The sequence below is a fragment of the Anolis carolinensis genome, chromosome 1 (assembly GCF_035594765.1).
Source record: "Anolis carolinensis isolate JA03-04 chromosome 1, rAnoCar3.1.pri, whole genome shotgun sequence".
In the NCBI taxonomy this organism is placed as follows: domain Eukaryota; kingdom Metazoa; phylum Chordata; class Lepidosauria; order Squamata; family Dactyloidae; genus Anolis; species Anolis carolinensis.
This window is the reverse complement of record NC_085841.1, coordinates 109,171,819-109,184,088: the sequence shown is the minus strand read 5'-3', so window position 1 is coordinate 109,184,088 and position 12,270 is coordinate 109,171,819. Positions and strand designations below refer to the sequence as shown.

The 12,270-nt window shown below is 42.4% G+C and overlaps 1 protein-coding gene across 6 annotated transcripts in view; it reads right to left on the bottom strand.

The window, feature by feature from the left end:
• Positions 1-7,830, bottom strand: part of mms22l (MMS22 like, DNA repair protein) — a 110,680-nt gene extending 102,850 nt beyond the window's left edge. For 2 of the 6 annotated variants that reach the window (XM_062969037.1, XM_016997218.2), the window contains exon 1: positions 7,755-7,830. The gene's annotated coding sequence lies outside the window, so the exon portion shown is untranslated. Of the gene's footprint in view, positions 1-1,337; positions 3,192-7,693 lie in introns of those variants that run through there. The other 4 variants (XM_016997209.2, XM_062969038.1, XM_016997215.2 and 1 more) reach the window with 3 other exon arrangements.
• Positions 7,831-12,270: the final 4,440 nt, after the last annotated feature.

Below are 12,270 nucleotides of genomic sequence, written 5' to 3'. Positions count from 1 at the left end.
AAGGGATTTGCTTCAAAAAAATCAGAACTGGAAACTATACTAGACAAAGGGAAAAAAGGTTTAATAGCCAGACTTTATAAATATATTCTAGGTTACAACCCGGAAGATAATCAAGTAAAAACCTCCAGGATCTAGGAATAAACATAGACGTTGATAATTGGGAGAACCTGTGGAAAAAAGGCCTTAAATTTACAGTGGCGGCCTCAATAAGAGACAATTTATATAAAATGTTTTACAGATGTTACACAACCCCAGCTCTCCTAGCCAAAATAGACAAATCACAATCAGGATGCTGTTGAGGTGTAAAAGACAGAAAGGGACCTTGTTTCACGTATGGTGGTCTTGTGAATTGGTGCATGTCTATTGGAAAAAAATTATAAAAGAAACAAATAAAGTGATCCACAACAAAGTAAAAAAAATCAAGGGATGTGCCTTTTAGGGTTATTCAGTGATGAACTAGTGCAGCCAGAAAGAGAAATCTGCCTGTACAGTTTTGCGGCTGCACACATAACAATTGTCAGTGACTGGAAAAGTGAAAAAACATTAAGTATTAAAAATTGGAAGGATAAATTGAGGGATTATGCACAAATGGCCAAGATTTCTAGCAATCTGAAACATGAAAGTCATGAAGTTTTTGAAAGAAATTGGAAGCTGGAATCTAAGTGATAAAAACAAGGGGAATTTATTGATCCAGAAGCACAGAGGGTTAAACAAAATTATGTATAAACTCTACGTTGTTCAGTGTCGGGAGTCAAGGTGGTGGGTTGCACTGGGGGTGGATTGAGGGGTAATTGTATTGTGGGTGGTGGGTTGTCTATGTATGCATATGTGTATATGTTTGTAATGCATATTGAGGGTGTTTTACAACTTTTAAAAATAAAAATATTATTTTAAAAATACAATAAATGCAATATAAAGATCTAAACATGAAATAATTATCATATTTTTAAAGTAATTTCTTCAATGCAAAAAATCAACATTTAGCAACCATCAGCGTCGAAGCTTTTTGTAACAAACAATCTGATCAAAATGATAAACAAACACCACAACTAAATAACTTAATTTAAAAGTTGTGGAAAGGATGAATATCTTGTAATTCACTATCAGAAACAGTGATTATTATTATTAGTCATATTAAAATGAGTGTCAAGATGCAGAGCCAGGAGTCAGGGTGCGCGTTGGTGGGTTTCTTCAAACACCATCGATCAATCATGCTCCCGACCAGCACCCTGACGAATTGGTGAACTTCTGCTCTCACCAATTCCTCCAAAGTCAGACTCAAAGACATCTGCAGTCTGAAGTTCAAACACTTATTTAATATTTACAAAGATATTTACAAAGCAGCAAAGTCCATAGCTCGAAGCCGGCACTCTTCGGCTTGTCCCGTCGCTCACAGAGTACAAGAGATAAGAAAAACATTCCTTAGTCTGAAGGAAGTTCCGACCTCCAAGGCCGGAAATCATGTCTCATAGGTCACAGCAGGCTGTCAGTCAAACTGGCCTGCTGTTAACTGTTTCACTGCTGAAACACACACTCTTGCAAAACAGCAGAAACACTTGATTTACATTTCATATACACACAAACAAATCCAACAATGAGTACTTAAATAACGAATGTATAAAGCATTCAGAAAACGTTATTGCTTTCTTCCCTCTAGTGCTTTGTGTATAAGTATATTGTTGTTGTTGTTATCTTCTACCTTTTTCCAAGTTCAAGAGTCAAAGTATGTCACAATAGATTAAAAAGCACATCGTTTTACAAAATACAAAAATTAAGAGCTTAAATGATCAGAAAACAAACCATTAAATAACACATATACATCCATTAGAAAAATCCAGCATGCTTAGGTAGCATATACCTCATACAATCAATCTTCAAACTCCTGTTGAAACAGAAAAGTCTTTACTTGAGAGCACTTAGAAAGCAGGGAGGGTGCTAATATAACTTCTCTGAAGGTGCATCTACATACACTGTAGAATGCAGTCTGACATCAGGTTAGTTGCCATGGCTTAATGCTGTAAAGATCCTGGGAATGGCCGTTTTACAAAATCTTTAGCTTTCTATGGTGCCTCACTAATAAACAACTTCTAGGATTCCTTGGCATTGAACCATGGCAGTTAAAGTGGTGTCAAACTGCATTAATTATAAAGTGTTGATGCACCCTGGAAAACAATTTCAGAGCCTGGGGGCTGAGAAGGCCCTCTCCTATGTTCTCACCTGTGAAGTTGGTGGGATAGAAAGAAAGGCATTCTCAGCAAATCTCAAAACACAGAGTGATTCATATTTAAAAATGTAGTCCTTGAAATAACCTTGACCTGAGCAATATATGGATCCATAGATTGAAACCAGCCTTCTGACTGTGCCTGAATATGGACCAGCAGCCGTTGTTGCAACAAGGAAATTCTATGTTCCTTCAAGAAGAAAAAGATTCATCTATTAAGCTACACATTGAGGAGGGGGCTGGCTCAATAGTGGTTAGCATTACTGTCTAGTTTTGGGGTGAGAATAGTGTTAATATATCTAGATATTTATGATGTGCAGCTCCCAACAGCACTGGAGGGCAGCAAGGGTGAGGAAGGATTGAAGTAACACAATCTGGCGCCAACATATTCTCACCTCTGATCTGCTGTGTATGACAACTACCATATACAGTAGAGTCTCACTTATCCAACATTCTGTATTATCCAACACATTTTTGTAGTCAATGTTTTCAATATATCATGCTATTTTGGTGCTAAATTCATAATTACTACATAGCATTACTGCGTATTGAACTACTTTTTCTACCAAATTTATTGTCTAACATGATGTTTTGGTGCTTCATTTGTAAAATCATAACCTAATTTGATGTTTAATAGGCTTTTCCTTAATGCCTCCTTATTATCCAACATATTTGCTTATCCAACATTCTGCCGGCCCGTTTGTTGGATAAGTGAGACTCTACTGTAATAATAATAACAACAATAACAACAACAATAGCAGGATTGACGAGAAGCAACTGGAAAAGCTGAAATGACATGAGGATTTAAAGATCGAACTACAAAGACTCTGGCACAAGCCAGTAAAGTGGTCCCAGTGGTGACTGGCACACTGGGTGCCGTGCCTAAAGATCTTGGCCAGCACTTGAAAACAATCAGCCCTGATAAAATTACCATCTATCAGCTGCAAAAGGCTACCCTACGGATCTGCACATATTATTAGCAGATACATCACATAGTCCTAGACACTAGGGAAGTGTCCAACGTGTTACCCAATACAAATGCCAGCCTAGTGATCTTGTCTGCTTTGTACTAATCTTGTGTATCAAGTAATAACGATAAATGTTGTTGCTATGTGTCTTCAAGTCACTTCAGATGTAAAGAGACCCTAAGGGAAATGTATCACAGGGTTTTCTTGGCAAGATTTGTTTAGATAGGGTTTGCCTTTTATTCTTGAGGTTGAGAGAGAGTGACTTGCTTAAGGTCAGACACTGGATTTCCATGACTGAACAGGGGTTTGAACTCTGATCTCCAGAGTCATAGTCCAATGCTCAGACCACTACACCATGCTGGCTTTAAATGCATAATAATAATAATAATAATAATAATAATAATAATAATAATAATAATAATAATGTTATTTGTAACCTGTATCTCTCTCCCCAAAGGGACTCATCGCGGCTAGATTCATTTTCTTTTTACTAACTGTTAACGGGTTACTACATCAAAAATTAAGGGCTGAGAAACTGGGTGCTAATAATAACGATGATGATGTCCAAGTGTTAATATTAATAGCTAAATATTATTACTTATTAATAATAGTATTTAATAATTATCAATATTAACACCCAAGCAGACACTGATTAAATATACGATGGGTGCCAGGGCAATTTATATTAGATTACTGCAGGTTATTTGAGGAAGTATTTCTAAGGTTAGCAGAGTCTGATATCATCTACGCAAGCTGAGTCTGTCACAATAGTGGATGATAAACCACAAGAGCTCCTTTCTCTGTATTCAGATTTATTAATGCTTTTGATTAGGGACACTCTTGTGCTCCTCACATCCATAACTAACCATCTAAGAGGAATTAAAATTCAAGATAGATTTTTGAGGTGCATAGCCACTTCATATGTGTAGCAGCAAAATCAATGAGTATTGGGACACTTTAAATTCTAAGATTTTCTTTGGCACAAGACAATGTTCATATTGAATAAAACTTGTTAAATTTGTAAGATGCCACAAGATTCTTTCTTGTTTATCCATGGCAATATGTGCCTTCAGGAAAATTACAAACAAGCACTCACAGGGACTAAGGGCCAAAGGTGAGAGTACTTTTAGAGAGTGTTTTAAAGCAGTGTCAAACTGTACTAACTCTACAATGGAGGTGCACCCCAGGGTATGATTCCTTGCTCAGGATGCATCTCCAATATAGAATTAATGCAAATTGACACTACCATGGTTCAATGCCGTGAAATCATGGGATTTGTAGTTTCACAAGATCTTGAGCCATCTCCGACAAAGGGATATTATAACCCCCAACACTGCACTGCATTAAAACAGTGGATGTGGCTCTTAATGAGACATGCTACATTATTACAGGATGTCTATGCCCCATATCAATGGAGAAATTATAATGCTTTTATTTTATTTCATGTCAAAAGCATTGCATAATAAATAAGTTTAAAAGTGATAAAATAAAGGAAATCACAAGCAGCTAAATAGTTTTAGACCAAAAGTGGACAACAGTGACCACATTGTCTGTGGCTTTGAACAACTCCTCCTCCATGCATGAGGCAGGGCATTGTGGGCAAGCATACATATGCGCAGTTGTTTGTTCTGCTCCACAGTCACACAAGGTAGAGGATTCCTCCAGGTAGTGCCACCTTGCCAAGTTGTCTTTTGATCTGCCCACTTCTCAGTCTGTTCAGGGACTTCCAAGTTTCCCATTCTTGGTTTGCCCCTGGAGGAAGACCCTCATGGGGGGCCATCCAGTTGGAATTGCCTGGTTTAGTTGCTCAGAGGGACACCCTTGCTGTCGCTGGGGAAACATCAAGAGGAGTGGTGGTTCTCATGAATCCCTTCCTAGATTTGAGTCTGGTGGGAGGAGGCTGATAATCATGCAGTGGGTGGCTTTCACAATGTTTGACCTTATTTCTCTCACAGTTAGCAGCAACTTCCCGTCGCATGTTAGGAGGGGCAATGCCAGCTAACTTGTAGAGTTTATCAACAGGTGTAGGTTTAATCCTGTGATTATTCTGCATGTTTCGTTCAATGCTATGTCCACCTGCTTCGCATGGGCAGACTTGTGCCAAACAGGACAAGCGTACTCAGCAGTTGAGAAAGACAAGGCCAAGGCTGATGTTCTTATTACTTGTGGGTCTGCACCCCATGCGCTGCCAGTAAGTTTCCGCAGGATGTTGTTGCGTGCAGCTACTTTGTGCTTGGTGTTCATGCAGTGTTTCCTATATGTTAGTGTTCAATCTAAGGTGACACCAAGGTATTTAGGATGGAACCAGTGTTCGAGTTCTTGGCCTTCCCAAGTAACTTTCAGTTTCCTGTTGGCTTCACGGTTACGTAGGTGGAAAGCACACACTTGTGTCTTGGCAGGGTTAGGCTTCAGGTGGTTATCTTTGTAGTAGCTGGAGAGATCTTTCAAAGCATTAGTGAGTTGGCTTTAAACATTTCAAAAATGTTTAAAAGTGGAAAGAGCCTCCTGGAAGGTTGAGTAAATCCAGTCGGCCGTCCCCTGGGCAAAGTTTCTTGTAAACAGCCAGTCTTTTCAACCCAAAAGCATTGCAGCATTGCAATTATACTGCTTAGCTGGTATTTCGCCACCCAACATCCGCCGGGAAGTAGCAGCCAATACTGAAAGGACTAAGGCATTAACATCTCTGGCCCATCCCCTGTTTGGGTATCAGCCAGCATGCCAATGTCTTAAATCAAGGAATAGTTTTCTAAGATCTACAGAGATACTCACAGGAACACCTCAGCAAGCAAGAGCCCAAAACTGGCAGGCTAAACCCCAGAACCTCAAGCCATGGCCGATACCAAATGAGAGACTCACCCCTGGGCACACAGAAGATTGGGCGACTTGGAAGGCACTGAACAGACTGTGCTCTGGCACCACGAGATGCAGGGCCAACCTTAAGAAATGAGGCCACAAAGTAGAGTCCACGATATGCGAGTGTGAAGAACAGCCCACAGACCACCTGTTACAATGCAGTCTGAGCCCTGCCACATGCACAATGGAGGACCTTCTTACTGCAACACCAGAGGCACTCCAGGTGGCCAGCTACTGGTCAAAGGACATTTAGTATAATGCCAAGTTTTTAACTTTGTGTTTTTAAATACATTACAACTTGTACCTTGGTTCGCTTCTGACACAATAAATAAAATAAAAATAAGCTGTGGCAGTTAAAATGGTGTCAAACTGCATTAGTTCTGAAGTGTAGATACACCCTCTGCCATAGACCTTGAGCAAGTCACACACTCTCAGCCTCAGATAAAGGCAAAGGCAAACTCATCTTTGGGACAAATCTTTCCAATTAGACACTGTAAGAGTCACCTTAAGTTCAAGAAAAAGATTCCAAGGTACACATAAATAACAATAACAATCTTGTTAATGAAAAAATAGGAAAACCATTATTTCCCTATGGAATTTGTAGTTGGTGGCACAGTGTGTTAAAGTGCTGAGCTGCTGAACTTGCGGACCAAAAGGTGCCAGGTTCAAATCCCAGGAGCGGAAGGAGCGCCCGCTGTTAGCCCCAGCTCCTACCAACCTAGCAGTTTGAAAACATGAAAATGTGAGTAGATCAATAGATACCGCTCTGGTGGGAAGGTAACGGCACTCCATGCAGTCATGCCGGCCACATGACCTTGTAGGTGTCTACAGACAACGCCGGCTCTTCGGCTTAGAAATGGAGATGAGCACCAACCCCCAGAGTCAGTCACGATTGGACTTAACATCAGGGGAAAACCTTTACCTTACTAAGACAGATAAGCACTGGGTTGATGTGAGTTTTCTCGGTTGTATGGCCATGTTCCAGAAGCATTCTTTCCTAATGTTTTGTTCACATCTATGGCAGGCATCCTCAGAGGTATTGAGGTCTGTTGGAAACTGATCAAGTGGGGTTTACATATCTGTGGAATCTCCAGAGTGGGAGAAAGAACTCTTGTCTGCTTGAGGCAAGTGTGAATGTTAACTCAGTCAGGGCCAGCCAACACCTTCCAACAAAGGATTGCCTCAGGCAGGAAGCAGCCAGACATTGAAGCTGAAAGGCTATTCCATGTTAATCAAGGTGGTCAATTACAACATTCACACTTGCCTCCAACAGATAAAGAGTTCTTTCTCCCACCCTGGAACTTCCACAGATATATAAACCTCCTTTACCTAGTTTCCAATATACCTCACAACCTCTGAGGATGCCTGCCATAGATGTAGGCGAAACGTCAGGAGAGAATGCTTCTGGAACATGGCCAAACACCCCGGAAAACTCACAGCAACCCAGGGATTCCGGCCACGAAAGCCTTCGACAACACAGAGGAACACTCTTTGGCAGAGAAGGCTGAAGTCTGGTAAAACTACAACTCCCATGATCCCAGAGGATTGAGCCGTGCCAGTTAAAGTGGGGCCGAACTGCATTCATCCATGGCAGCGCACCATGCTGGTATACACTTAATTAAGCACTGAATAATGTGGTCTGGGCACAAACCTCGGAGCAAAGGAGGCAACTTCGGAAGGGCTGGCAAGGACCCGCCACTTGCAAGGCTCACCTGCGGGGCTTGAGTAACAGCCGCCCGCCTTCTTCGGCAGAATCCCCGGGAAAACTCCAGACCCTCCTCCTCCTCCGTAATTCCCGCGCGCGCGCGCCGGCGGTGACCAGCTGTGACGCAAACGATCCTGATTGGCCCAAAAGATACGCCCAATGTAACTCGAGGGGCGGGGGAAGGAATGGAGCAGTAAGGAAGCATTCTTGCACTTCCTCGGCTGGGTTTGGAAATTCCTCTCGAGTTTCAGGTTGAAGTGGAGAGAATAAGGCTTTTGTTCCCTTTCCTGTCTCCTTTGTCTACTTATCAAATCCTCATTAACAGGCCCCAATAGTTTTTAAGGTCACAGGGTGCATCTACACCAGGCTTGGGCAAACTTGGGCCCTCCAGGTGTTTTGGACTCCAACTCCCACAATTCCTAACAGCCTACCGGCTGTTCGACACTGTAGAATTAATACAGTTTGACACTGCTTCAACGACAATCTCAATACTGTAGAATTCTGGGACTTGTAGCTTTACAAGGTGTTTTCGCTTTCGTCCTCCAGAACTGCTGGTGCCTCACCAAACTACAACTCCCAGGATTCCATAGCATTGAGCCCTGGCAGTTCAAGTGGTGTCAAACCGCATTGATTCTACAATATAGATCAGGCATGGGCAAACTTGGGCCCTCCAGGGGTTTTGGACTTCAACTCCCACAATTCCTAACAGCCCAAGTTTGCCCATGCCTGATATAGATGCAGCCTTGCATGGAAAGCTGTCTAATTTTCCATTCTGAGTACTATGAGATGATCTAAAAATACAGACAATACAAGAAGCAGGAATCATTGTGGGAGGAGATCCAAAGAAACATAAAAGTGAATGTGATAATAAAATATATGATGAAAATAATAACAATAAGGAGCCCCGGTGGCAAAGTGTGTTAAAGCACTGTGCTGCTGAACGTGCAGACTGAAAGGTCCCAGGTTCAAATCCCGGGAGCGGCGTGAGCGGCCGCTGTTAGCTCCAGCTTCTACCAACCTAGCAGTTCGAAAACATGCCAATGTGAGTAGATCAATAGGTACTGCTCTGGCGGGAAGGTAACGGCGCTCCATGCAGTCATACCGGCCACGTGACCTTGGAGGTGTCTACGGACAATGCCAGCTCTTCGGCTTAGAAATGGAGATGAGCACCAACCCCCAGAGTCAGACATGACTGGACTTAACGTCAGGGGAAAACCTTTACCTTAATAATAACAACAACAATACCAACAACTTTATTCTTGTACCCCACCTCCATCTCCTCAAAGGGACCTAGGGCGGCTTACATATGGCAGAAAGTGCCTAAAACAGCATAAAATAAACACACAGCACAGTACAATACAGTAAAACATATAGCATATTAAACAAGTAGGACATGGTCAGACTGTAGATAAGGCAAGGGAATAGGATAGTGCAAATTGTAACTAAGGAACGAAGGCATGGGATGAAAGTGCTGTGCTGTGTCATTGATTGCAGACCATTGGGGCTAGACGTTCTCAAAGGCTTGTTTAAGCACCCAAGTCTTCAAATCCCTAGGGAAGGAGGACAGTGTGGGGGCCTGCCTAATCTCCCAGTGGAGGGTGTTCCAAAACTGGGGGGCCACCACCGAGAAGGCCCTCTCTCATGTCCCCATCAATCGTGCTTGTGATTCCAGGCAGATCTTAACACTTGCGCAGGTACAAAGAGGGTGTGACACCCCTGGCTGCGAGAGCACTGGAAACCAATACACCGAGGCCAATAAACAATCTAATATCTTTATTAAAGAATTGAAGAATTAAAACAAAAACAAGTAGAAGATATAGTTCATCAATAGACCTTTCAGGAAAGGTCAAATATAGTCCAATAATATAATGTCCAATGTCTAATATTAGAGTTTAAAGTTTGTAATCCAAAAACCGAAACGCACTCAAACTTCCAAGTAGTTTGAGTGGGGAAACGTCCAAGTCTTTTACTAGAGATCAAAGCAAGTCCAAGGCAAGGAATTGAAGACAAGACTGGAATCACGACATGACAAGGCAAGGCTGGAATCACGGCGAGACAAGGCAAGGAAACACAGCTAGGCAAGGCACGGCTAGGCTGGAAGGTAGTGGATCCAAACGCGGTCCACGCTTGGCTGGAAGTGAAATTAATCCTCCAACTGACACGTTGACTCCGCGCTGGCTAGCCAGTGCACAGAACTTTTAAAGAACTTCGAATCTTCCCTCAGAACAAGTGTCTCAAATGCTCTTTTCTCAAGGGAAAAGAGCTAGAACAACATCTTGACCAGATGCAATCCTCCCTCAGAATTCTCAGGGGAAAATAGGTTAATCAGCGCTCCGCCTCCTGCCAGCTTTCTCCTGCCTGTTAGTTTCCACAAACATCCTTCTATCAAAGGGAGGGGAACTGGGAAGAGAAGACTCCGTTTCAAGGGCCTTTTTAATGAGCGTTGAACTAGAATTGTCAATAGGGAACATCTGGAACGGGGCAGAGTCTTGCTGAATCGGCACAAAACTTGTTTCCTCATCACTGTGGTTCACAATGGAGTCAGGTTCACGGCCCAAGGGTCCATGGGACATCACAGAGGGGGATGCAATCACGAAGATAGGCAGGGCCCAAACCATTATACAGAGCACAGAGGAACCAAAGCCTCAAGGCACTTACATGTGACTGATAAGCCATATTTCTTTGCTTAGTTGGTCTCGTAATGCTCTCTGGACCATCCTCCCGAAAATCAGAAGCCCTGATAAATTTGTGGACATCCTGCAACTCTTCCATGATGACATGATGGCAACAGTTTTGAACCGCAACTACTCCCAAAGTGACCCATTTAAGTTGGGATCAGGTGTCCAACAAGGATGTGTTATTGCCCCTACCTTATTTTCCATCTTCATAGAAATAATTATGCACCTTGTTGACAGGAAACTTCCACCAGTGTGGAAATCACCTGTTGGGAAGATGGCAAGCTATTTAACCTCAGCAGGCTGAAAGTCAAAATAACAACAACAACAACAACAACAACAACAACAACAACAATAATAATATATTTCTAGACCGTCCTCTCTCTGGCTGGTCACAGCAACTTTTGTTATAGAACAATATGCTAATGATAATATAGTCTGTGCTTATTCAAAGGAAGATCTACAAGCCACCTTAAACACCTTCTGAGGAGCATAAAGGAAGCTTGGCCTCTCACTGAGCATTGAGAAAACCAAAGTGCTCTTTAAGCAGAAACCAACCAACCCCTCTGCAATGCCAGAAATACAGTTCGATAGTGTAACTGTGCCGTCCGCCGGACAATAAAAAACTATAAAACTGAAACGTGCTGTCCTTTATCCGGGCGAACTGCAAATCCCTATAAGCTGTCCTATAGATATTGAACGACTGAGTCTGGATAACTTCAAAAAAGGATGTTTATTCATACAAGGTTGTAAACCTGGCACAGATCTTAAAGTTGCAGAAAATGAAACAAATTTCCATAGGTTTTAGTTGCAGAATTATCCCTGGTTCCAGAAGGCAAAGGTGATTATAAAACCACTATACCCTAATCACGCTGTCTATATTAGAAGGAGAAACTCTTTCCTTCCCTATCTTTACAGCAAAGATTAGTTCTAGAAGCGATGGAATAACCCTGCTCCTCTAACTAGATTTCCTATTCCAGATCAGTATAATTCAATACTTATCTAATTTGGATAGGCTTAGATTGGCCTGGTTTTGAGGATGATTTGTCCCAGTTAGCCTTGCACAGCTCCAGCACGTTGGAAGACTATAGCCAGAATGAAGCTCCAAAATGGAGACTAGACCCTGGTAAAAAGGGCGGTCCTAAGATGTTGCATTCTTTGACCAATCACTGCAAAGAAAACTGCAGCCAGCTCTTGCAGATTCCAAGCCACTTTTCCTAGGCTTTTGCAGCCAGAGGCTCAAACAAAATGTAAAGGAGGGAAAACAAACAAACGACCAATAGGTAAGGCAAACCATCGTCCTGGGGGACGGAACACTCCCCGCTAAATTCCCAGGATGTGGGAATTTACCAATCAAAAACATACAAACACCTTTGTATACACAACAATACAAACACTAGAACTTTAAACATCTCCAATAAGCAACACGAGGTCACTAATTGGTCTGTCCAAAATGGACACTTTGCCTCTGTTGCAAGTCTTTAATTGAACTTTCCTGACCTTACCGTCCGGGCAAGGAAAGGTCTTTAATACAATGCCCATGGGCCATGCATGGCGGGGCAAGTCTTTGTCCTTTAACAACACAACGTTGTTAACCTCAATGTTGTCCTGTGGGCTTTGCCAGATTCTTCTAGCTTGAAGCTGGCTTAAGTACTCAGCTTTCCACCTTTTCCAAAAGTGGTTGGCCAAGGACTGCACCTGTTTCCACAGGGCACGGTGAGTTCCGTCCGGAACTGGCAACATGATGTCCTTCCATCCTGGCACCTTTTGTGTCAAAATAAGTGCAGGAGTCAGTGGTTGTAAGTTCTCAGGGTCACTGGTAAGGGGAACCAGCGGCCGGTTGTTGAT